Raw genomic sequence first — 27,604 nt, forward strand, 5'->3', positions numbered from 1 at the left:
TAGAGAAGACGAGCGTTTCTGCTTTCATTTTTTTCAGTGAGGAGAACTCAAGCAGTTTAATACGAAGGTTTCTAGGTCTGTCACGTAGTCTTTAATGATGCAAACCACTTAGCATTCTGACCTTAGACTTAGGAGTTCTAATTAGCTCATTAAGAGACTTGGAATATGGCTGACGATAACAATTTCAACAACTTTTGCCACCCCATTTGCATTCTTGTAAAGTTCAAATCCTATGATCGAGTCATTAAAGATGGCAACCGAGGACGAGCATCTCAAAGCTACCAGGATTCTCGCATTATTTTCTTGTATTATTTGCCAAAATTTACAAGGAATTAATTGTTCGAACCTTTCAAAGAATTAAATTAAATTTCATGTCATATCTTGCCTCATCTCTTAAGTTGAAATTATTTGTAATTGAAAGTTTTTCGTGAATATTGAATATTGAAAGAGGGGGGCTGAAAGAATTTCCCTATTATTAACTGCGATTACTCTAAACTCAGGGAGAGAAATTGCGCAAGCTTATTAGGGTGATGTTGTCAATGCTGACAAATTTTGAGTGGGTTGACAATGGTTTAAAATTGATTAATTACTTGACTATTTGATTTAACCATTTCAGTTACTTTAGGTATTTGGAAATTCCAAATACCCTGAAGAAAATAAAGTCTAAATAATACAAAATTGGGAAAGTTCAAGACGTCGGTGGATTATATTCAATACATATTGGTAATTATAATAACAGAAATGATAGTCTGCATCTTCTTACAAGTCTTGAAATACGAACTTGTGCGACAGACCATCTCACAGGCTTGGCACAGAACTGCTGTGAACTTATAGATCCGGGATTATATCCATGCAATAGCTCGGGATCACGCGTCTACGTTTCTGAGGAGTTAATATAATATATATATAACTTCATGTAATATGTACATATGTAATATATAGAGTGCAAGCAACTTCATGGTATTTATTCAATATTTCAACTAAATAATTAATAAAATTTGTTATTTTAGCTAATAACGTTTATTTAGCTAATAAATATTACATTGGCAGTTGTGTATGAACACGTTAGTACATTTTAATTCACTCAAAATTAAATATGAATAAATGCAGCGCAAACCTGGAGAGGATAACAAAATTTCTAAGGTTTGGTATTTCTAACTTGCTTTCTATGTTGATTACGTTTTGTTTAATCTCCTGGAAAATTCAAAAGTCAAACCGGTGAATGAAGATCGATGGGAATTACGAAAGTGGCTACAACGAAGATTGCTCTGCCAGTCTCCCATTGCTCTTCCATTGCCAGTAATGAGTGCAATAATGGCAACTGACATTGCTGGAAGCACAAGTTAAATTTTGACAGATTAATGCTCTCTATCATACGTTTGGTTTTCGGTAACCTACAGCATTAAGCATTCAGACCATGTCATTTCTTATATTGACCGAATCAGTTCTACTGTGTACACTTAATCGAAGATTCCACTCCGCTCTCAGTTAACAGTGGCTGGCAATTTTCTAGAAGGTCTGGGTTTGGCCCACTGCTGCTTAGAGATATACGAGTACGACACAATCTTACTTTTTTCGTCTCTGCCATAACGATGAGCGACGTCACTGATTCAGTTTACCACTTCTGTAATCTAAAAGAACTACATATGAAAACCATACTTAAAATACTCGTTTATTAAAATACAATCTCTTTGCGCAGGTTCATATATATTTACTTCGCAAAAACTTTTTTGCACATATACGTAAATACATATACTTGATACTTATATGCTGTAAAAAGAAACATTGTCTCAAATTAATTGCTTGCTTTTCCAACGTGCCTTGTCACTTTACGACGCTCTGTGATTAACTCATTATAATTTTAATGATGAACGCTCTATTCTAGTAATTAGCTCCGTCTACAGTCACTGAACGTAAATTTTCATCATTTGCCATGTGAGAACATTCAGGGCTCACTTTAAATTATTAAATTAATTTTCGTACCATGCAAAATTGTATTCCCTGGTTTGAATCAAATATGGAAAATTAAGTTGTGCTCCCACTCTTCCCATATAATATTTACTCCAATCAAAGTGTAAAAACGTTTTGAAAATAAAGCTGCGTTGTCAGCTCAGTGTTGTTGTGCACCCTCGCCGTAAACTCTTCATGAATACCGATGTGCGCAAGAACTTTTCAATCTCCGCGACTAGTAAATTTGATTTATTTTTTAATTTTTCATGAATTTTTAAACAGTGATTTGAATACGAGTCAATATTGCGGCTCATCTCAAAGTTCTCTTTCTTGATCATTTCCCGTAGAGTTTTGTGCTCTCCATTAAGGATTACACGCTGTCCATTGGAGGGAGTGTGACGGGAACTACGCTACAATCTCGAGGGAACAAACATCATGCAAGTAAGAGGATTATTTTTCCTAATGAAACTTGTAGTGAAAAGGAAGCTTGAAATTTCTACTACTACGATTTGTCTACTATTTAAAAATGCAATGGCAATTTTTCTTTAGTCAGTCTTGTGCAGGTGCTTAAGTTCATTATTAAATTCTTAAGATTATATGCTTGTTAGAAATGTTAAAGGTTTATATGATTCGAGTAGAGAGAATCATTTTGCTTCCTAATACTCGAACTTCCGTTGATAAGTAGAAAAATATGAATTTGAGACGAATTCGCGTGACAGGAATTCCATTGCGGCAGATATAGCGCATTAAGCTTCGATCACAATATGTTCTAGAATCAATAAAGTTTAGGCTTGTATTTACCTCATGAGGTGGGTGGTATATATGCGGCGAACAGGAGAACTTAAAAGGAACACTCGACCGTATACAATTTTAAGGTAAAATTTGACTCCGTTCGATAGTTAAAAGATTTTTCACTTAACAGGAACGACGAATACTCGATCGACAATTCTGCGGACTCGCCTGCGGACTCGCGCAACTGGGCCGCTCATAATTCCTTCAATACTTAACGGATCTGCATGAATTTTGAAATGTAAGTATTAATTATCGATACGCTGCCGCAGGAATTATTACAGATTTTTAAAAAATACGTTTATTGGTTATAATTAAAAAATAATTCATGTAAAATTCTGTAATAATTCCTGCGGCAGCGTATCGATAATTAATAATTACATTCCAAAATTCATGCAGATCCGTTAAGTATTGAAGGAATTATGAGCGGCCCAGTTGCTCAAAAAATACGTTTATTGGTTTTAATTAAAAAATAATTAATGTAAAAATCTGTAATAATTCCTGCGGCAGCGTATCGACAATTAATACTTACATTCCAAAATTCATGCAGATCCGTTAAGTATTGAAGGAATTATGAGCGGCCCAGTTGCGCGAGTCCGCAGGCGAGTCCGCAGGCGGGTCCGTAAAATTGTCGATTGAGTACGACGAATATGGACAACTTAGCAGGTATTTGATGTAAGAAAGTTGCTGTAACTCCAGAATTTAGGATATCTTCACTCAATCAATGTGTATTGATAAAAAACATTCCTTTTGTAATTTTTTATCATCACAACAGATTTTGCTCCTAACTTGCCTAGATCTTTTGAGAAGCAAATTTTTGAGGGCAAACAAATTCAAAGTTGCTTGTCCAAACGATGACTTCAAGCAATGACATTCACACCCATAACGAGATTCATGACAGCTCTTGGTGGAATCGTTCCCAGGACGGCAATGCATGCAACGTGGTCCGGTTTATACGAGAACTTTGAAAAGGAACTTGACTGACATGTCATCTGTCAAAGTTGTCCCTCTCGACAACAGTTGTCGTTTCCATTTCTTTCCCTGGGTTGGTGCAGCCACCACCTAAACTTCTGTGCGAGTTTGAAACGTGACTCCTGGGAGCGCTTTGGACGCGCCAACGATAGCGACAGAGGCCCAAAGAGTTCCTTGGTCAATTTAGAATGAAATTTTACAGACTAGTTAAAATTTGGGAGTATTTTATCTTGAGCATCATAGATAACCGAAAGAAGCTAACAGTTCACGACTTGTTAGACAAGGTAATTTTTTATCATTTAGAAGGAAACTTATCAAGATGCTCCTAAAATATTTTCTGAGAATATTCATGGGCGATTCGAGCTTGAAATTCGGAATTTTCAAATAAATTAAAATATTTTATGTAGAGATCGAAAATAGATTATTACAAGAGTACATTTAACTCACAGCCATAATACAGCAAAAATGTATGAATATTTTCCATAATTTTCGTCTGATGATCTGTTTTCAAGCCAACGGAGTATTTTCGAAAACTTTCCTTTCTTCTCACCTTTGCCGTGCAAGACTCAGTAGCGCGCAGACTTCAATCAAGGGTGGGTGGTGCACCTGCCGCTGTTCTCGAGCACTGACTGAACAAAGAAATTTCTTTCTGAGAATTAGAACTGCCATTACACCGTTCTATTAAAGTTAGCAGTTGCCTAAAAAGTTCAGTGAAACCTTATTCACAATTGATGGATTGTGGTATTGAGGTATTGGTATTGAGAGTTAACTGATGTATTGAGAGTTAACTGATGATTATCAGATTTTATAAACAAGTTTCTTTCCGAGAACTTGAAAGTTTCATTTATATATTATTTACGGCTATTTACTACTCCAATCTCTTCGTGGGATCTGGTAAGTATTTCTATATCTATATATGTTGCTTTATTAATTTGATTTTGAAGTTTACTCGAAAAAACGTGAATTTTCCCTTGTTAAATTGTAATATTTGCAGCATTTTGTTCAATTCTCAAGCAGGTAATCCTATTCACCAACGAAACAAACTTATACGGACAATTTTGAAGTCGCCCAACAGCAAGTCAAACAAACTTAAGCCTTCTTATTTCCCTCAGTAAAACAGCTATTCTCTGACATTTGCATGACAAAGAGAATTAATTTTTTATTTTACTTCAATTAGGGCAAACGAATTTCCCACAGACGAGACCTTTTCGATGGCATTGTTGTGCTCAACTGCGGAGCCTTTATTTGCTGAGGTCTTTTATACCAGACTGCGTGACTTGCATGCGAGGGATCTTCCGCCTCGACTGCGTGAGTTGCATGTGAAAGATCTTCCGCCACGACTGCGTGACTTGCATGCGAGGGACCTTCCGACACGTCCGCCACGACTGCGTGACTTGCATGCGAGGGATCTTCCGCCACGACTGCGTGACTTGCATGCGAGGGATCTTCCGCCACGACTGCGTGACTTGCATGCGAGGGATCTTCCGACACGACTGCGTGACTTGCATACGATTGATATTCCGACACGACTGAGCGACTTGCTTGCGTGCCATATGTTTGACAGGAGGTTTGCTTGCACGCGTTGGATATTTTTGACCAGACAAATCTGAATTTTCGGCCTTAATTTGGAGCAGAAGGCTGCAGTGCAGAGCAACGGCGCAGGTTGGCAGCAGGATCGAGTATGACGACTGAATGCCTAAAGGTTTACAGAAGAGTTTGAGCGCGACGGAAGCGATAGCTTTGCATCATGAATTACTGTCATTGTGCATTAACTCCTTAAAACTCAACAAGTTTGCCCCATACCTGCTTCACCATAGCCATGTTAGACGCCGCCACGGCTCGAACACAGCTCCAATTTTTGGTTTGGGTTTTCTATGAGGGATAACTTAACACATGGATTTATACCGTTTGATCTGGGAGTCGATTAGAATCAGCCTAGCAACGGCGGGAGAAATTTTGCACGTGACTCAGCAAGATTCACAACAAACGCAGCACCTGACCAAACAGGTTAAAATTTTATTGTAATGCAATCAGATTAGCAGATTAGGAATATCTTGGTGTGTCACACATTTAGGTAGGGCGTAAAATAGAGAGGAATGACTGGGCGAGGCGGTCATGAGAAATACGCTGGAAAAAAACGGTCATTACGTAAAAATCGCTACTGCTCCTCAAAGTTAGTTTGATTTGATTCATTTATTTAGGACCTGAAATGAAAAAAAATCCTTAAATCCCATTCCAGTTATTTATTTCGAACTGAAATGAAAAAATAATTAAAAATGATTTCAGCCCGAAAGCTCAATTACTAAAAAAAGGTGAAAATTTTTTTCTGTGTGACTGGTGTGACTGGCTCCGGAATTATAATTTTTCGATCATGGACCTGATTTTACCTTACAATAGCAATTATGAGCGAATAGGTTATGACTGAACACAGTGATGAGGCGTCTTGAGGCCTAACTGGAAACATCACAGTAATCGCACTTGAAAACCTAAACCGGCAGACAAGGGCGCGTCATTATAAATTGTACAGTCGCTACAATCTGCAACATGTAGCCTGTGTAGAAAGTTGTAAATTAAATGTTGGAGGGCACCGATTGGAAATATTCGACATTAGACAAACGGTGCCCTAGACCAGTCGTTGCCGGACAGTCCTCCAGTGAGCAACCAATTTCTAGTCACCTTTGACTATACTACGACCCTTAACTACAGTGGTTCTGAGTCGAGAAACTCTGCCTGTTTTGGGTTGTGTTTCTGGAGAATGGGCTGGTCTCGAGATTGTACCGAGTTCCAAGTTCTTCACTGAAGAAGTCCTCGTGTCTGCTTCCGGGAATAGGGGTTGTGCCACGATCTCTGTTACGTGCCAGGATACGAACAGATCTTTCTTTCGTTTGAACTGTTAGATTTGGCAGTTAGTTAGTCAAATGGTTTCGTGTATAGTGTTGTCTCTTCTTCCTTCTTCTTGTTTAAATGAATGTTTTGCTTCTTGTTCTTGTTTAAATGAATTGTTGTTCGCTAAAGTTGAGGTATCCGGATAAGTTTGAACGAACTCTATGAACAGCTTTCGCTGCATTGTGTTATCTACTCTAATTTTTTTACATCTAATACATCTTAAACATCAGACATTACAAAAGCATTCCGTTATGATTTGCGGTTTAATTAATTTCTTATAGTGTCTGCTCAAACTTGGTAATTATGTAGGCAAAGTATTCTGATGGAGCAAAAATTTTGCATAATTATTTATTCGTTAATATCTAAAAATTATGCTGTATAGTGATTCTAAACCTCGTCTGAGGTAAATTTTATTGATAAATTTTTAACATGATGCATAATGAATTATATGCGACTATAAATAGAAATTTCGGTTGAAATAAAATTAAGACAATTTTTTAAATCTTGCAAAATTGAGGTTTAAGATTAGATGATTGAAAACGCTATTTATTTCCACTTTCTTCACTTCAGTTATTTCTGCTTTGGGGTTTACTGTTTCTTTCTTCAATACGTCTTACTTTAAATTGCGTTTCGTGCTCGGCTTTCAATTTAATTCTCAGGCATACATTTTAATTAAGATAAACAATCGCTGCAATATCTTCTGCCCCAATAATTTTTACTTCAATTCTATGGAGCTTAATTTTTTTATCCCAACTCTCCCTCAAAACGCTGGGTCATGACATTGCTTCTCCTCTGTAACTAGACCCTCTTTTTCCAGCCCAGCTTCTAGGTCATTCTCGACTGCTATTCCTTAGGTATGCTCTTGTAAAGCCAAGTTTTTCATATACCAGGGTCTCAGCAAACAGTCGATCTAATTACCGCCGTCTAATCTTTTGCCGACGTCGTCAATTCAAGCGACGATGCTGGTGGCATGCGTCTGGACATGGCATCCACTTGCTATTCATACGAGAGGCTAGACTTAGGTCTACAGTGAACGATATTTTACGAATTTTTAAGTCGCTCGCTTCGCTAATTGCAATCAGCGATTATGCAAACCGTGGCTCGTCCATTTTAGACCAGCGCCGCCAACTGCATTCATGAGGTTGCATGGCATCAAAAGCAACAGACGTGCGGCTCACACATAATTACTCCTGAACCTCCTGAAAAATTTCTCTTTGCTTAATCAAAGCCCCAGAGATTTGGCTACAGATTTCTGGAGTGCTGTTCCGTGGTCGTGATGGCAAGGCTCGTATTCATTTGGATGCCTCTGTTGCTCTTTGATTTTATTCACTGTAATGATGCAGAGAATAAATTCTGGATTCTGCTGCAAGAGTTCCCTTCAAGTCCGTGAATTACTGGCATCACAAGAACATATGAGCCACGCTACAGCATTCACTGTGTGTTACCTCAGGGAATAGATGACAATAGTACGTTGATATAGTATTAAATGAACTGAAATACTAAATATTTAGCTTCAGGTGTCAGTATTTATGAGAAATATTTAGGTGACACAAATAATATATATTGTAAGGATTATTTTTTATAGCAAGCATCAAATTTGTCCTAAGTACTAATTTGAAACTATGTTCTTCAGCTGGTACTAGTTGGTGTTCACTTATGTTAAAATCATGATAGATGTAGTTGGAACTTTCTTATTAATTGCTACTTTTGTCATTAAATATTAAATTTTTAATTTATGCTACCGTATCTTCGTTATTGAAAAATATTAAAAAAATTTCAATTTCGTTACAAAACACTTTAACTTTTATTAACCTTGCTAGTTTCCAAACGGTTAACTGCTTCCGATGAAGTTTGCGCAATCGAAGCTAAATTTTTTTTACTATTCAAAGCTCCTTGGTACTCCGCCTGTTATTGAGGCATTCTTTTTTTCCCAGGGAAATCTTTCACGCAGATTTTCTGGACGGCTGATTTTTTTGCCTGTGGTTTGTGAAGGGTAATCGCGGAAGCTTTGATGCTTCCGCCACGCATGACCGAGCTTTCTCTGCTTAGGACGGGCAAAATTTAAATGAAATCCGAAAACGATTCTCGAGAGAGGCTTTTTCCTCGATGTTTTGACCTGGAACTGAAATCGACGAAAAAATGAATGTAGAAATTCTTTGTTGCTTTTCCTTCAAAATTTTCCCCAAATGTTGAAAAGCAAGTTTTTTACTCGAAGAAGAATTTGGAATTTTAAGCATAAAGGGTAATTTTTGACCTTTTTAAGTTTATGACTATGTATAACATGAATTTGCCTTTAGGTCTATAAGCGATGCATCGCAAAATTTTAGTCTGAGGGCGACGATTATGTGAAACCGAAAATCTTATACCGTACGCCCAGGAATACGGAACGAGTTTGCTGTGCTTTTGAAAAGAATTTTTGTGGCAATGGTAAGCCGATGGCCTGTGGCCTCAATAATCTACGTACATGGTGCCTTGACTACGCAGGCTGAATTTTTTATTGTACCGGAAAGCGTGTCACTTAATCAATCGAAACTCAATAAATTTCATGACTTCAACGTAATTGCGTAAAATAACTTCCATCTATCATGAGAAAAATAACTTTCAAAAATGTTCAGAAGACTTTAGAAGATATTCATATGTTATTGTTAAGAATTACAGAGCCTTATAGAAATCCCATCTAGAGCCACACTGCACTGAAACTTTCTATCCTATTTGCGATTCTAAAAGTTTTCAAGGTTGAATGCTTGTTAATTGACAAGCGCAATATAGCGATGAACTTCTTAGACCTTTCTTTAAGCTTACTCTGTGTACATATTTGGATAATGTTAGCAAAACTTGTGTACTTTTCTATGAATATACTAATTTATGCAAGCTATAGATTTCTCTGATAAACAAAAACATTATTCGTCTGACTCAATACAGTGTGAGATAAGAACAATGTTGGTACATAGGATTTTTTGTTGACTTATAACTCTGAGTTGAGGTGCCATGCATTATGATGACATAAGGCAACGTTTCATGGAAGCCTTAAGAATTTTTACGAGCTGTCTTCGTTCCTTAAGCCGAAAGATTTGAAAAGTTCGCCGAGTCGCTGGAATTTCAAGCGAGGACTTGGAGAAGTCAGAGGAGTAAACAGATTCCAAGTCCTCCAGGTTACCAAAGCTGGCAATAACTCTTTTCATTGCAAATAAATTTTAACTGGACTGAAATAATATCAGAGGGTAAATATTTTTTTCTATTTGGAATATTTGGAAGGTCTTTTTATTGTCTTCTAAATGTAAGTTTCGTTCTTCTGATGATAATAACTGATAAATAATCACATATAAAATAGTTCTTCTGATTGCACAGTTGTTTATAATAATCAATACCACACGCTCACTCTACGTGAGTGTCACATGCAATAATAGCATCACCTTGATGGAATATAGTCAATATACGATATGGCCAGTATGGTCACACGCCTCACAACTGTTCGTCAATTGGAGATGACAAATTTCTCTTCTTATAACTTAATCCTAATCTGGCAAATGCTGTACGGCCTGAACTACAATTTTGCTTGCTTATCTTTAAAGATTTTCCCCAAGTTTTGTTCGTTTCTGTTCAGCGAGAAAGTGCGCGTTTCCTTGACATGTTTCCGCCAGGCTTTGCGGTTTGGACGCTTGCATTAAAACTTAAAAGCGCGCCCGACGAGCGTCGCGAACAGCAGTGTTCTTGTAACTATACTTTTTTCTTAACATAAATGCATCATTTAAATTTGTTGTATTAGTGATGAATTTTCATTTTTTCAAGAAAATTAGCCGTCACGGTAGGGAATGCGTTAACTCGTCGTTTAAAGTGATTTTTGTCGATGCCTAATTAAGTTATTAGATTACAATCTTTTGAGTGTTCTTATAGCCATGAGGATCTCAGGAAAGGGCTTAATATCCTTAGAATCTAATGTCATTATATGGGAAATTAAGGGAATGCCTACAGAGCATTATTATAATTACGGATATAATCGAAAGCTGTTATTATGAATTCTATAATATTTTCTATGGGACTTATGATTTCGTAATCAGTTTCAAACTTCTGCGATCAATAATTAAATTAAGCAAACATTATCCCCTACACCGATGAGTCATTCTTTTATTCTTACTAAGAATACAAGTACTAATCTTAGTGAAACTTATTTTATTCATGTGTAGAGAATGGAATAAGTCCGTCACTAGATTTGGCTCCTGCTAACGAATTGAATTTGGCGGTAAATAATCGCGTGATTCCGACCCTGGCCAGGATATTGCTGGCATTATGAGCATTCCAGGCCTCGTTCTCTGTCTCCAAAAGTCTTGGAAATTCCATATTCTCATTGAAGTTCTTTAAAAGATATTTTAATTACACGCGACAGTTCTGGCCGGACCTGCGACTACTATGAAGACGTTTTTTTTTTTGTAGATGTTTATTAAACTCCTTTGAAATCAAAGTCGTTCACTTCACAGTATCAATACAATAAAAGGATTTATGAAGTTCTTTTATGAGTCAGAAAATTTATGAAGTGACCCGCATTGCATGAAAAAATATTATTCCGTATTCACTGCAGTCGAGTGACAGAGAGCGCATTTTCTCGTCGACGAAAACGTGAAGTCACGGACGGACGGACAGACAGACGGGCGGACGGACATGGCGAGCACAATAGCGCCTTTTTTCCACACAAATGAGAAAATGCGCTAAAAAGTTAAGGAATTCGTCGAATATAAAGTTCTTTGTTAGGAGTAGGTATTTTTGGGAACCGATGACATATTCAACCGGGTTCACACCTCACTGCCAGTCACGGTCCGTTCCTGTCAGGTGCATCCAGATGTTCGGTCCGGTCACTGTCCGTCCTCACTTCAGTTCATTTCGTATCGTGGGCCATGTTAGTTACACAGCATTGCCAAGTGATATATTTTATTACCAGATTTGAGAAATCTCAATGTTGAGATGGTGTCTGTTATGGATATTTTTTATCTGGTAAATTTGCTAAAATCAGGTATGTTCAGCTGGCAAACTGATATACTCGGTAAAAAAAACAGTTGGCTACGCTGCAGTCACGTCTCTGTCAAAATATCTTTTGCTTCGAACATGACTGAGGAGTGCCTGTCATGACAGGTGCCTTGCACGGCTGGTGTGAATGCTTCTACAGAAATGCATTAAAGAATACTGGACTGGACCAAGACAGTCATATGCCTGGCACGTCGCTTGCAGGATGGCGTGAACCCGGCCTAAGTGAATTTATGCTTGCCTACATTTAAAATTGGTCGATTTTATTACCGCTTTAGTTAAGGCTTTTAATATTAGAATACGCGATAGTGCTTGTAATGTACTTACTTCACTATTGTTGATGAACCACTATTGTTATGCTCCACGCATCACAGTCCTGCTTCCTACAACTGCCTACTTGCACCAAAAATTTCTTAGGGCTCATATTTGGTTCAGTTTGAACGGTTTTATGTTCCAATCCCATTATTCGAAGCGACTCAATTGAAACCTTAATTATTCAGTTTGAAGGCCGTGCTCCAAAACGATTAATTTAAAGCCTTTTTATTTGTTAGCGTTAATAATCAATCACACCTTTCAGTTCATCAAATTTTACTTGTTTCTTTTGTTATATTACACTTTTTCTCTCCAGGACCTATGGAAATTCGATTTAATCAAATCCGAGACGCGAACATTTTTCATTTGCCTTATTTATATCCGATATCATTCTAAACTTGCCAAACGTACACGTCGAAAACATTTTTCATTTGTTTTATTCCCTTTTTAGAAAATGTGTTTTTGCTGTATATTGTGCGGAAATTCCTAAACTACTCAATACCGTACCGATCAATAACTCCATACCTGCTCTATTTCGTACCAGGAATACAAAGCTTATATTTCGCGCCTAAAAAGTAAGCCGAGGAGGAAACTTGTACCGAGAACTTTCTATACCTGCTCGTACCGAAAACTCTATACCTGCTCGTACCGAAAACTCTATACCTGCTCGTACCGAAAACTCTATACCTGCTCGTGCCGAGAACTCTATACCTGCTCGTACAGAGAACTCTATATATGCTCGTGCCGAGAACTCTATACCTGCTCGTACCGAAAACTCTATACCTGCTCGTGCCGAGAACTCTATACCTGCTCGTACAGAGAACTCTATATATGCTCGTGCCGAGAACTCTATACCTGCTCGTACAGAGAACTCTATACCTGCTCGTACAGAGAACTCTATATATGCTCGTGCCGAGAACTCTATACCTGGCCGTACCGAGAACTCTATACCTGCTCGTACAGAGAACTCTATATATGCTCGTGCCGAGAACTCTATACCTGGCCGTACCGAGAACTCTATACATGCTAGTACCGAGAACTCTATACCTGGCCGTACCGAGAACTCTACAGCTGCTCGTACCGAAAACTATATATACCTGCTCGTACCGACAACATTGTCTCTGGCTGTGTTGCGTGTCAAGCGTGTGCCGCGGATCACAGGCGAGGCAATAAGCCCCGTCAATGTGGCAATGTTCGGCAATAAGTTATCGGCGACGCTCTGCATTGCCTCGCTCCCTGACGGACGCGTAACAAAATTAGTCGTAAATTTGCCACTCTCACTCTGACAAGAACATTGATAAATTCGTTCAAGTGCATATGGTACTCTCTACTAAGCAGAGAATTCAGAATTCGAAATTGGAAATGAAGACTTCAAAGGTTTCTCGTATTACAGCTCGGGATCAATTACTCGTGTGTAGTATACTTCTGGCAGAAATCAAATTGATTTATACTTCGAGCTTCAATATATTGTTGCTGGAAAGCGTCGCTACGCATTACCTAGATAAATACAATTTAATTTTCATAGAAAGGTTTAATTTACCAAAAAAAGGTACTAAGCAAAAATGAAACGCACGTGTATCTTTTAATGAATAAACAGTAAATTAACATAAATACTATGAAGGATCTTCGGAAAGCTGAGCTGGAAATGAAACTTCGAACTTCTATATAAACATGAAGACGAATTTACAATTCGGCTAGTCCATCCGTATATAATTAGTTTTACCGCTGTGAGGTAGTCACATGTGGTAGAATTTAAACTAGGTAAAAATCAGGTCTAAATGCAGGAACCTCGTGGAGTAGCGCAGTGCTGGGGCTGGATATGCCGGAACTCGTTTTATCCGACGTTCACAAGTTGCAGCTTCCTTCTATGAGGTTTACAGAGAGGAAAGACGAAATTGACTTGACGACGGAGTCTAAGAGAAGCGTGGCTCCGGAAGTAGCTTCATCTTCGAGGTTGGTTTTCTTGGTCACTACTCGGCATCCGCTACCGTTCTTGGTCGTCGACAGATGTGAGACAAAGTAATAAATTATTGGTTCAAAATTGATGGTGGACAACAGCTTATGCGATGAATCAATGGGAAACAAGCCTGCCTAAATGGGTGGCTCAATCGAGTGAGAATTGAGCAGATGTTGTCTTCCATTGCATATTCGAGTAATGCGTTGGAAGAAGAAAAGCGTTACCGAAATTTCACAGAAAGTCCGAGTGTGACACAAGAACTTGGACACAAGAACTTGGACACAAGACACAAGCTGCAGTACCGTATGATGAAATTTCTAAATAATATCTGCATTTTTTTCACAAATATTCCAGCACAACTTAGTTTTTTTCTATTGTTTTTTTAGCAACTGAGGAATTTTTAAAGTCAAGAATGGGAAAAGCGAAATAAATAATAGTATCGTATAAAAGCGAGTTGTCTGTTTCACGAGCATGGAGGGGAGTGTTTGTTAATCCCCCTGTGACGACTTTTAGCCGTTAATTAAAACAAGAGTACGAAAATATTAATTGAGATCTGCGTAACTGCGGCTTTCTATAGGTTAAGCTAGTGCAGGGGGCTATTGGTTACGGCTTCTAAGGTTGAGCTTGTTTATTGCTACGTGGACAACATCAACTGCGTTGTGCCTTGACTAAAGGTCGCTTCCATGATAATAAATTCTTTATTTCCGAGGACGGTCGGAAACATGCAACTTTCCTGCTATTATGAAGCATAAGTTTAATTTGCTATTCGCTTATTTTTGTCGAATTTAAACGAGTAAACAAAACCTTTTCCATTCAAATTTGTAACTTTTACAAATTCATTAAATTCATTAATAGCTATTTGCTTAGACTATGTTCAGTAAACTCTGCCATTGTGCGATTTGGAAACAATCGATTCCTGAAGATGTTGTCAATATTATTGCTCTCATCGAAATTTCGAGAGCCGTGTGGATGGAACCAGCGCTACGCTACACATTGTCTGGATACCTAAAAGGCCAACTGATTTACTCTTAGGTATAATTACGACGATTACATGACCTATTTACGATTTTATTCAAATTAAACATAGCATGTTTTCCAAATTGATTTTTCTTGTTACTTACATTTCTGAATTTTTCGTTCCATCTTAATCACAAACTGAACCGAAATCGTTACTTGTGTTGCTTGAAAATCATTACGATGGAATAAATTATTCCATTCCTTGTAAAATTATGCAACTTTGCCGGCTAGGCTCCTTCTTTCTTCTATTCTTTCTTTATATTCTCTAGATCTCATGGGAACTCTGGCTTAGCAGGCCGTACTTATGCCTTGCGGTAAGCCAGGCTGTATTTTGGTAGAGCACTCACTACATTTTAGGGTAAGATGGACATTACTCAGAAACACGATATTTTAGAGCAAGTGTGCTCCCGCGGCTAAATTTTCAAGATCTTTGCTAAAAAGGAAACCTTATGTGGTCATCCAGATATTTGGAAGTACTAAAACTGCAAGATGTTTCTTCGAATATATTTTTGCGGAGTTTTATTAAAGAATGCTTGCCAAGCTCTCAAAGCTCTCAAAGGTAGCTTGCCAAGACTTATTCTTGCAAACACAGCAACATCTCTCGACAATTTAATGAGTGCTTTTTCTCAAGACAAAGCAGATTTTGAATGATGAAAACAGTGATAAAGTAATACAGGAGAATATTAGGAGCAAGTCAGGCGAGCTGTGCTCTGATGCTGATTAGAATTGCATCCCTGCAATGCTTGTATTGTAAACAACGATTTCATGAATATTGAGAGATCATCACCACATGGTCCGAATCACAACAATGATTTACAACAATTTAAGAATCAAATAAAATAGCAATTGAATTAAATTGAAATAGCATGAATTAGCTGTTCATTCATTGTATATTTAATGAGCTGGTAGAGGTGCGTGAAGGAACTTTCTAGATTTGCTGAGTCACCCGCTCTCGAATTCTAACAAAATCGGAATCGAAAATTTAATCATCTGCCGTAGATGATTTCGATTCCGTCTCGTATATGTACTATTTTTGTCATTTTAAATAAAAAAATGTGATTCCCTGCTATTGTGTGAATATTACCAAGGCACTGAACCTTCGAATGAATCAATAGTTTTTATTCTGAAATTTCAAATAAATACTTCTAAAAAACTATTTTGATTGTTGCGGAAAACTGCGTGCCCTATCATTTACGAAAGTGAAATGACTGTCCGTAAACAATTGATGAGTATTTCCTTATTCAGGAAATGGGTTTGAAAAGTCTTCAAACTGTTACTCACCAAAACAGTTAGGTACCATGTTTGAGTCAAATCATTTGCGTGAAAAATGAGCATCCTATGTGCGTTACAGAGAAATTTACTTCGATAAAATTCTTCTTTGTGATTGCCGAACACGGATCGAGTGATGAGTAGCGATGGTGTGTGCGCCTGATCAAATGCAAGACGCGGAGCACTCCAATCGTCCATAAAGATACCATAACGCAAGCCGGTAACGACGTCGGTCTCCCATTACCGCTGACGAGCTCCAGGAGAAGAAGGGGCTCCGGCTGTGAGTAATGAGAATATCCTGCGAGAAGAAGCTGCCCACAGTGCTGGATGTGCCCTGCCTGCTGGACGCAACTGTGCGAAACGCAAGTTCGGCTCTGGGTGTGCTCTGCCTGCTGGACGCGATTGTACGGAACGCAAGTTGGGTGCTGGATGTGCGCTGCCTGCTGGACGAGACTGTGTGGAACGCAAGTTGGGCGTTGGATGTGCGCTGCCTACTGGACGCGACAGTGTGGAACGCTAGTTGGGCGCTAAATGTGCACTGGTTGCTGGACGCGACTGTGTGTGGAACACGTATTGGGTGGTTAATGAACGAGCACTGGTTTTTGAATATGATTTGAGTGCGAGCGGTGCAAATTTCCTGAGTGGTGAAGTTGCCCTGAGTAGCGAAGGTGACCTGCATGGTGAAGATTTATAGTGGGGTTGTTGCTCAGGCAATCTCGCTATTTAAGCCTTTAGTTTGGCGGTGTGGTCGCGTGCTGATCTGATGGAATTACCGTGAACGTGAAACTGACCAATTTAAAATGAATCGGTCGAAATGCCACTCTACTTTGCTTCCAAATATTTAGCAATCAATCAGTTGATCTGTGATAGCTTAACAGCCACATTTTTATTTTTCAAACTTTTATTGTTAACATATTACAGAACAAAAAAATCTTCAATATGAACAATTTCTGAAGTGGTAGCTGCCCATGCATGTTGTTCCTGGGCTGAACTCATCATTGGCTTTAACAATCAATGAACAATTTGGAATTAATTGAGCACAAGAAAGGCAGCATTTCATCAACGAATGGGCAATTTGCGACCAATTTAGCCCATACGACACAGCTTTGTGCCCATGAATGAACAAACAACTTGCACCCATGCAATTGAGCAAACACAACACAGCTTTGTATCAATGTAAGGAGAAACAGTTCCTGTGTATCCTAGTCCCCACCCTCGACACGCATGACATAAGGTGTTGAGGCCTTAACAGCTTGCAGGCAAATACGCTGCTAGTCTCCGCGTGAAGCTTGGCCTGGGCAGCGAGCCATTCCATTAAGCTCACAACGGCTATCATTTCAATGGGCACGATTTATTCTGTTTGGATACGGTATCAAGCTGGTACGTATGCTGGAGATCCCAGCGTTTGAAATAGAATTATGCTATCAGCCCGAGCTTGGTAGCACATGCATGAAACTTCTCCATTTAAATCATGATGGGGAAATCAATGGCCGTCTTTTGGCCGATGGTTGACCACCCTGGATCCGCCGAAAAATTTAGGTGAGGCTACAGCAATATCTGCGACGCTCTCTGTGACAATAACGCTGCCTAGCGTGGATCGATTATCGGGCGGCGAAAGAATTTTTGCAGATACTCGATAGGACGAGAGGCGCGCCAGCCTTTCCTTCCTTCCGAGAAAACAAATCTCTGTCGTGAATGCTGAGCAACTGTCGCTGGATTCGATGGTACGGCGCTCGATGGAGGCTCTGGGTGATTTTGCGTCGTGGTTTACCGGATTTCTTCGAAACGGTTTGCGTTTTATGATCTAAGTCTTTATCTTGCAGTCAATTTCGCTGTCCTGATTAAGTTTACATCGTTTCTAATTATTTTGTATGATATATTTTATTTATATTATCATAATAATTTATCATTATTATCATGTGCTTATTTAATCGATTGGAAGGAAATAGCGGAATTGTTAATATTCTTCTTCGTCAACCTTCGCTTCTTTGCTATTTCCCGCAATTTTCTCACTTCATCCTTCCGCATATATAAAATCCTTTGAATTTCTTCTATTTCAACAATGTCATCGTTCCTCAGGCTTCCGTGGAACTCTTAGCAGGATTAGTCGAGTTCTTGAAAACTGAGTCTTCATTAATGACAATGAAGCCGATGAGATCACATTGAATATGAAGGAACATTTTAAACGAATTTCGTTGAAGTTGCGCATCAGAGTTCATGAAAAAAGTCATCTAAATGGACTGAGGCTTGATCCCATGTACAAGTTTTAACCTAATCTGAAAGTAGCTTACCTCCTTGTTATCTTGAGTTGCCATTTATTGTTTTCCATTTATGCTCAAAGTTTGCTTCCTCGCTAATCATGAGATAAATTAATTTCCTTTTTACTTTATTATTATAACCGGCATTGAACATACGCGTTGACGGGGCATTAAGACAGAGGTAATTAAGACAGAGGCGTGGACTAAGCCCCCAGGATGTAAGCGAAAGTTTTATTTCACAAACAGAATATTTAGTCGTACAACCGTACTTTAGTACTGTGACGACAAACTTAGAAATTACTGTATATTTACAGAATTGAATTTGTCACAAAAATTTCATATAATATGATAATAATAATTTAAATAAATAAACATAAAATTATTTGAGGAGCTTCTGAATAAGGCCTGATAACGACACTGCTCTCTGATAAATTCTAGGATTATGAACATGAGCAAATTGTATAGGAAAATATAGTTCCCTGATGCAAGGAATTTGGTTCATAATCATTCAAACAACAATTGTGTTTTCGGTAAAGAACGAAATCAGATATAGCTTCAGGGAGAAGACCGTTCAATCTTAAAAAGACTTGCTATACGCTATACAAACCATGGTAAGAACATGAACCAGATATTCGCAAAACTAATTTCTATGCATGCCAAAGTATTGTGTTCGCTGTACAAAAATTATATGCGTGTCAGCACCAAATTATTTTCATTTTTCCTAAAAGTTAAAAACATAAAAATTTTCTTAGTGCTCCTTAAAATAAATAAGAATAAAAGAATAAATGCAAGCGGGTTATTTTTTCATTCACAAGCAATGATAAAAAAATGCGCTAAAAAGCATTAACTCTTTCTGGAGTGAAGCGACATCTTTTTGAGGCAACAAACTTAAACATTTTCGAGCGTAAGAGTCAGCCGTTTCAGCAATAACAACTGCAACAATACGTCATTTCTTATCAAGCAGCTTTTCATTTCCTGTTAGTAATGAACTTTCTCGTCCAGACTTTCATTTTTCTGTCATAGTAAGAAGCTATTATTTACTCTCGCTTTCTCTCATTGGAACCCACGTTTCGAATCAACCACATGTGTTAATTGTTACAGTAATTTTACTAGCGGTGTCAGCGTTTATCGCTGACACATATATATATATAATTTGACCCAATCTAGCCTGTCGCCTTTTGCAGACATCACAAATTTATTACAGCATACATGCATTGGCGTTGAACCTGCAACTCAACGCTCCAGTCTTGGCTCTTTATTCGCCCGGCCGTACTCGCCGATATTGACTAGAACTATTACAGGAAGCGGGGATCGAATCTACAGCTCACTGCTACAATCTTGGTACTCTGAACTTTGGCCACAATTGTGAATAAAATAATTGTCATAGACTAAGCAGCAAACTCGCGAACAACAAAAGTTCTGATTGCACCTGTAAATATGTTATCCTTCAACTCGAACAAAGCTACTTCAATTTATTATGAAATAACCTATTTATCGGATGTATTTGTCACGTTCTTCGTTTATTTCCTGCTTTGGAGCACAAATAATAAGTGCATACTTCGAATTTGAGAATTTCCAAGTGATAAAAAACAATTGTCTAAAACGTTTTTCTTCTGAATCAAAGCTAGCCATAGCCATAGCTAGGAACTTATTTTCCGCTGTGTAAGGGTTTTGGAATCCAACCGTTTTGTATTGACCTTTTCTTCTCCCTAAAAATACATCCATGGCTGCACTTTTCCTTCGTTTAACCTTCAAGAACTTTTTCTCCGACCAGTGGTACTTACGGCGGACTTCTCGAGTTTCAAAGTAGGTAAGAAAGCACTCAGGTTTTTTTCCAGCTTCTCGACGTCAAAGGAAATTCCACTCGGCGCAAATTAACCCGGTGAGTGTCATTGAAGTCATCCTGAACTGCTCCTTGGGCTTAATGAACGACCTCGCGGCCATGAAATGTCTTCCCGCCACGGCCACACTGACGGACGACGACAGCGCGCGGGGCAGCGACATTTTATAATAGATCATCACTATAATGAAGTAAATAGTTCAACAGCTCGTAATAATGTAATTCTGATTCAATATAACGCAATTAGAAATTTTGAGTACGTACATTATTTATTAAATGAAAGAAGCGGGGAAAAATTTTGTTGGGCGGTCACAATTATTAATTCTGGGAAGTCTCTTTTCAAAATATTGTTTGAAAAATCAGAATCAACCAATTCAATTAAAAAGCGGTGCAAGCGAATTATTCCGTTTGCCCCGAGATGTGTCAAGCAATTAAACTATTTCTCTGCATTATGATTTGCATTGTAAATTCGTTGGTTTAGCGTTGGTAACGTCCCTTGAAGTGATCGGTCTTTGCGAATTTATTTTCACACATTTTTAGACCAAGGATCTAAACGCTTATTATTATTTGTTTGCTTGAATAATTGGATTGTTAGCAAGAACCTCGTCACATAAATTATTTGGTTTTGATTCTCCGCCATGAAGGATATTAATGTTGAAATTTAACAACATATTCTTTATTTTTTCGTTCAAGAGTCCTTGTTTGCAGAGTCTGACGTCGGTGCTGTTGTGCATTTCTTTATCGAATCTGCAAGCCTCCACGTTACACGTTCATTTAAGTCGCTTCGTTTCTCTACCTCCAAACTATCACAAGTTATGTAACCGTTGGTGTGTTCCTTCATATAATATTCATACCTTGCAACCGTGCACGAATTTACCTCAATTAAATGCATGCTCTATATTCATATATTAAATTCAGAATGGATTTACACCCAAGCTCCGAGAGCATCAATTAGCACCAGCACTTGCGGAGCTGCCGCTCTACATTGCTACCTTGAATGCATGCCTCCGCCTTGGAGTGTCAAAGCCTTTGATGTGACGAGACCAAGTCCCAGTCGTTTCAGGTTCGAATAAGAAACTGAATCAAATATATCGAGGCATAGTATTGCTTGATTCGTATTGCTCGAGCATTTAAAGTTGATTCATGTTGTTCGAGCATTTAGAGTTGATTTATGTTGCTCGAGCATTTCAAGTTGATTTATGTTGCTCGAGCATTTCAAGTTGATTCATGTTGTTCGAGCATTTAGAGTTGATTTATGTTGCTCGACCATTTAGAGTTGATTCAGCTCTAAAAGCTCATGTTATTAAATACGAGATTCGGAACTCTCGAACTTGCACGACGAGGTACACGTGGAAATTTTCTTTTCTGTCCGGAGAAGAAATCAAACAAAATATGTAGATTAATACGAATGGTATTGATGCTGTCACATACATAGGGTTATTTGGCGCGCCGAAAGAGCATGCTTATTCCAAAGCCAATAATTCCTTTTCTCGAGTGTCCCAGTAGGCGGCGCATCAGCGTGACCTTGGACTACGACGTCCTAAACTCATCATAAGGTCATAAGGTAAGGAGTGCCAAAGCGTTTGAAGTACTGAGACGAATTCTACACTGCATGTTTGGACTCTTCATGTGCAAGCATTGCAATTGTAAACTAAACATACGGCGCACGGTTCTTGAACTTGATCATTGTGCGTATCGTATAATTTTCGTAATGTATACTTGCAGGTCTGTTAATAGTGTAAGCAGCACCACCCTAATTGCCCATACGTGCTTCAATTACGTAATAATTCAATTTCTTGCTCAATAACAGTAGTCTCACTAGCGAATATTTTCTACTTTGTAGTTATCGAATGATTGATTAGAGATTTTACTTTTCCGTTCGGTCTCTAGCTACTAGAAATTCTTAATATGAATTCCAGAATTTCTTAACATAAGAAAAAAAGGTTTAGATATTACTAACATAAATTTTCAACTACAAAATTCCCAAAATTATAATTTCATTGTGGCCTGGAAATTAAAAAGAAAAAACAATAAATATCCAATTGAATTTTAGATAAGTTGAAATTGGAATCGTCTGAAGGTGGATCGGAGGACAAAAAAATGCACGAAATTTGAAAAAATTGAGGATTTTGTGCATTTTTGGCCGCAATTAACTCAACTTTTTAAACCCACTTCATTTGACAAACTGAGGACCAAGAGTTATATTCAAGTCATTTTTTCTTCTGGGGAGCCACCTTAATTCTACTCAAGTTTCTTAGCTAGATTACAACTTTTTAAATTGCCCCCAAAACAATTCACTGAACAAACCAAGTCCCAAGTCCAATAAAAAACTTGAAAAGCTCACAATCCGACTGTGCGATGAGACTTCTTAACTTGTTCCGCTTATCAGAACTTCTCCAGTTTTTATATAGCTAAGACTTCCAACAGAACATTGTAAATTCCTCCGAGAATAAAAAATAAATCATGGAAAATGGTCACTCGTCGTCCAAAATAGATTAAAAGAGTTCATACCGCGGAAAATCGGACTGAAAGTAAACCTAAGATTTGAAGAGAGCAGCAGGGATTCCTAACTAAATATTTATTCTAAGTTCTCAGTTACTGCAGATCCAAGTAATTATTTGGCTGGGAAATATAAATAAATTAGTTTGAAATAACATATATCGAGGGTGCACTTCGTAATTGATGGAAAATTTTTTCTTAAGTCTTCGGAAATTGGTTAGGTGTAAGAATATTTGAAAACCTAAGGTACAATTGTAAAATTTGCGATTTTCTCACTTCAGCAGTAGTTAAATTAAACTGTCTGCTTTATTTTCCTGTACGGCCGCTCAACAAACGATTTTGAGGGATTTTTCTTTGCGAAAACATTCACTTGAGGATTTAGGAATTTTCTTTAAGCTCGTCGACCTCGTTGGACTGAAGGCCTCCGTTAGGAGTAATTGCGTCGTTGGCTGTAATGGTGCTGCCAATTATGACGCTTCCTTTTGCAGTGCCTCAATGACGCCTGCCCAACAACCTCTATTGTTTACAACCACCCACAGTATCGGCAACATTTTAAAATGGATGTAGTAGCGAATAATTTTATTAAATTGCTAATAAAAATGATTTATATCGGAATTTTCGGAAAACCTCTTTAGTTCTGAAAAATCAATTGTTTACAAAGATATATCGTGTTCCACACACTTTTGAATCTTGAAATTATGTCTAACGGTTATTGATTTTTCATGACCGTGCAGGTCAAACTAGTCTGAATATTTTCTAGCGAATATTTTTTTAAATAAAAAAGGATGTACTAAAAGTTGAAATTACAACTTAAGAGATAATTTGATTCAAATGAATTTATAGAGAGTATTTATATTTAAGGAAATATGACTGTGCCGCTGCTAGCCAAAACCAATGGGCACCCCTCATCCCACATGTCGTTGTGAGTTATGAACTTGTGGGGCCAATGCAATTCTGCACTCGACTGGCCGGCTCCCAGTCGCTATTGGTGATACCTGAACTCCTGCATTGTCAGAGGCTTGGGGAGCTCACGGTCGTGTGACCAAAGGAGGTTTTCGTTTGAGATTTTCACTTTTTAGATCTGAGGAACCATTTACGCATTTTATGCTGTGCTGATGAGGTTGGCATTAGGGCTCTGATTATCTTTTATCCAAGAGACCTTGGTGCAGTGATGAATGAAAGATGAAATGTAATTTTCAGTAATAGCTTCCTGTAGCTATATTTTTCTCTAATGACTTTGTTGGCTGTGGTGGTAGATAATGTAAAAATATGGCCTATGAATGAATAATCATACTTAATTATTATTTTATGCCTAATTTTGTTTGTCACTGTAATATCGCACAATAATCAAATTTCATCTACGTAATTAATAATATATTATTTCTGAACCGTAAAACCATGACATTTCGTAACTAATTTTAGTAATTTTCATATTTATATCCATTAGACAGAATTATAGCATAGTACAATTAGTCAATATGTTTTGCATCAGAATGTACGTTCATTGGTGCTTGTATGATGCCCACTTAGATCCTGTGACGCAAGTGACATCAAATGTCTACAGCCTTGATGCTTTATTTTCTAGGTCTCTTTTTTAGATCGTAATTTGACTAGGAGTGTCAATTGGGCCCATTAACTCATATTATAATGAATTGAATATCCGTAAAAATTAATTCTCATAAACGTAAATGGTCAAAATATCCCCGACCATTAGGCGCTCTATTCTTACTCGTGGTTATGGTGGTGAAAAATTTTCTGTCCACACGTACCCGACTGCTATGAAAGTTATAAAGTTACTTCATTAATTTCATACTAATTTTTATTTATTAGACATTTTCGCTTCAGTGCGAGCCATTGATAATACCTACTGGAAAAGAAACGTTCAAATGTTAGAATACGTTAAAGGTGTATATAAAATTATCTTTAAATCTTGTATGGCTGAGTTTCCAACAGAGCGTTCGGATCATCGTTCCTTCTCATCAAATAATTGTTCAGCTAGACTGACGGCTGAACGATTAGTGTTTGACGTGGAATAATAGTGAGGTAGCGGAAAATTAAATGGTGTTCGTGTTGCGTCTAAATTTAATCTATGACAAATTTGACGACTGAAGTTCTTACTTTCTGGACTTATGCCAACAAATTTATGCTCATTTAAAAAAACTTAAAAATTGGTATGCTAGAAGCGTACTTCATGCCGCTAATCAAACAATCTTCAAGCTCTGCCTGCGATATCGTTCTTCTTGAAGCTAATATTCACGCAGTAGTAATATTTTATTTGGTTTTAATATCTTGAGGCCTTAGTACACACAATTAAGGCATCGCTTCACACGGGATCCAACGTATATCAAAATTTTTGCCGAAATGTTTTCTCTTGATTTGTTTCAATGATTGTCTTTATTCGGCTATATTTTTGGGGGGTTCCGCAATTAATATTTATCATGAGCGATGTGGATACAACGCATCGTAGACTATCAGTCACACGCATGCTGCCATTGCATGACTGACGGTTTAATTGCCTCAGTCAAACCGTCAGTTTGTCGGACGCAATCAAGCCACGCATCTGATCGACGGCTCTCGTATCCAAAAAACGTGGAGGGCGGAAGACCGCGGCTCAGTTATGGAGAGCGACTGTTGCACCAGCCTTGATAGCTCATGATTAGAAAAACTTGATTAAATGATAAAATTGCACAATTCCTGAACTTTCTTAACGAAAGCACCAAGGAATACCTTTTATTTTTATTGCTAAAATGTCAATAAATTTTTCTATAAGAGTTCATCTGGAAATATTTTAAAGTACGAAACAATACTCGGCGCGTTTTATCCAGTTATTTCGTGCTTGATTTTCCTCTTTACATAAAGACTTAACAGGAATACTGAACAGGGAATGAAATTTGAGTATTTCCTTCAATTTAAATACTTCATCTATGAACGTGGTAAACAGATTCATGTAAAAACAATGCATGAAGCGTTAATCTAATAACTGATTGCAATGCTAAGCGCCAGCAGCTCTAAATTGAATTAATGTACATCAATGCTAGAAAGTTTTACAAGCTGTCGGTCGCGCGTCGTGGCCCTGACACTCGGGCAGCTCGTAAGGCATTTACTGTATTCCGGCAACCAGGCGATAATTCTAACAAAGTTTATAGCGTTAATAAACAACAAAGAATGATGGCTGCTGCCGGCAAGTCCATTGTTGTTCATGAGCTTTGCCTGTTATCCAGTTGAAAATCATGCCTCTGCTAAAGGCAATGCCGAGGATTAAAAGCGAAGAATGTTTTGAGATTTATTTACGTATTTTTTCGCACGAGCTCATGTTAAAATGAATGTAATTATTCAATTTTTTATGTTATAATTGTACTTTTCAACATCTGTACACGGTTACCGCGCCGCAGAGAATGTTTCACAGAAGCACTGATAGAGGAGATCGCGCACATGCAATCAACCTTAATTGCCAGTATGCTAGAGTGGAATGAAATAATGCTAGTCTAACATTGCGATACTCCTATATCCACTATTATTATTTGTAAATGGGAAAAGTTGATAAAAAAACATGATAAGACCTATTTAAAATTTATTATTCTGAGGCTTAGCGCTACGCTTTATATTTTTTCTTCTATTTCGAGAACCGGCTAAAACAAACTGCTGCTACAAAGCGCTAGTCATCTCTAGTTTATATTTACCGAATTTAAACATTAAACGTACATTAACCGAAAATTTCAGCCTTGACTGAGGAAGTCAACTCGATTTCAAGTGAAACTTTACACCCCTCAAAATCAACAAGCGAGATCTTTGCTTTTTACCTCAAGACTACACCTGTGAATTAATCTTGTCATTTATAGCTCGTAGCGACAGGAGTGAAAAGCCAAATATGGAGCCCTGAAAGTCAAGTGTGAATAATTGCCAGCTACTAAATGACCACCAATCGAATAATATACCTTAAGATCCGCGGTGGCTAATGCGTTAACTTGTCTACGTGGGTCCATCATCAACTGAGGGAGCCTACAAAGATCCCAGAGGGTATTTGCAGTCGGTTACACGCAATTTTCATCCATCTCACTCACTTGGTCCCTCCAGATATGTACCAGCATCTAGCCATTAACATTGTGTAGATAGATCCTTGGTATATTTGGTGATCTCGCTTAGTCCAAACTGTGCATTAAAAAAATGTGTATTGCTACGCAAGGATCACAATATCTGTAGCAATCATATTAAGTGAGTTTAGTGTGTGGGCAGACATTTATATTTTGTAGTAAAATGATAGACAATTTCGCAAAGTTAATATTTAGCGTTCATTTTAAGTGGCGCTTAGAAGTGAATGATCGTTTAGAGTTGTTTTATTAAAATAAAATTAATTAGGCTGATGGCCTTAACAAAAGAGAGGGCAAGAATGTTAATTAAACTGTAAATAATGCACCAAATATGGCAGCAGGATTCTCGTTGTACTCAATTCATTGCTAGCAATGAACGTCGCTCACAATGATCAAATTCAGATCAAGTGATAACTTGTTATTCAGTCCAAGTTTCTAATCAAATGGCTCGATATTGAATTACTATAACAGCTTTATAGAGCTTCCGAGCATATCCCTTTTGTATATTAATTAAATTAAACTTTTCGCCCACGCACTGAGTTCCGCAATTCTCTAAATTGAGTTCTATAATAAATCACTGATTCCCTGTTTATAGGATGTTATCGCACGCAAATATTTGAAATTGTACTTCAAAATAGGTGTAAAGTTAATGTGTTCCTTAATGAGGCTTACTGCTGATTGCAGATGCATCTCATTCATGTTAGGAGGCTAATTTAAAAATGAATTCAACATGTGCAAGCATTCAATTACA

Source organism: Hyalella azteca, unplaced genomic scaffold (genome assembly GCF_000764305.2).
Source record: "Hyalella azteca isolate HAZT.00-mixed unplaced genomic scaffold, Hazt_2.0.2 contig3349, whole genome shotgun sequence".
NCBI classification, from domain to species: domain Eukaryota; kingdom Metazoa; phylum Arthropoda; class Malacostraca; order Amphipoda; family Hyalellidae; genus Hyalella; species Hyalella azteca.